The following is an 814-nucleotide window of genomic DNA, read 5'->3' as shown; positions in this document are numbered from 1 at the left end:
CTCTGACAAAAAAAATGATGCACATACAAATGCTTACCTCCGAGTGAATGCAAGCACTGCAGCCACCTCGTTGCACCATTTTATGTTGCAGGGGTGCAGGCAGGGGTGACCCCAGTGGGGGGGGGCACACCGGTACCGTGCCCACCCCCCTCCCCCGAAATGTTTCGTTCCAGGCTGGGGTGCGGATCAACTTGCCTGAAGAACCGCCTGAAGTCGCCTGCAGGCATGGAACCTGCAGTTTTAAGGACATTCTTGCTCATATAAAGCTGAAACCAAGGGCTACGTCAACATATGGTCCCTGTGCCTACTCCAGATGCTGTACATTTCAACATATACAGCCTGGCTGCATTTCGCGCCGGATGCACCGAGCTGCGCCGGGAACCTGCCGCGAGCCGATCGAGGCAGTCCTGCGTTTTCCTTGCGGAACAGCACGGCTGGAAAATGGCGGAACAGCAGAAAAAGCCTCATATAGGCATACATGTCAGCGTGTCATTCCTTGTCTTTACATTGGTACAAAGTGCAATAACATAACAGAGCATGTCACCGTATTTTGTTCAGTCAACTATCAATCCTTGATATGTTTTTTCCACCGACATATTGCCTATTGCAGTTCCATAATTTCTGCTATATGAAAAGCATTGCTCTGCCCATCTTGTATATCCTCCAAATCAACAAAACTATACAATTCTCTTTATTGCGGAGGTCTTTCTTTTCGGCACTATTTCATTGTTTTTTGACCTCCGTCTTCGTGGGAATCAGCATTCTGTATTTGCGTAACCGGAATTTCACTGAAGTCATGTCTGTTCGATTTAAC

Source organism: Haemaphysalis longicornis, unplaced genomic scaffold (assembly GCF_048455015.1).
Source record: "Haemaphysalis longicornis isolate Haplotype H1 unplaced genomic scaffold, Haemaphysalis longicornis Haplotype H1 scaffold_2, whole genome shotgun sequence".
Lineage (NCBI taxonomy): Eukaryota > Metazoa > Arthropoda > Arachnida > Ixodida > Ixodidae > Haemaphysalis > Haemaphysalis longicornis.
Note: the sequence above shows the minus strand (reverse complement) of the source record.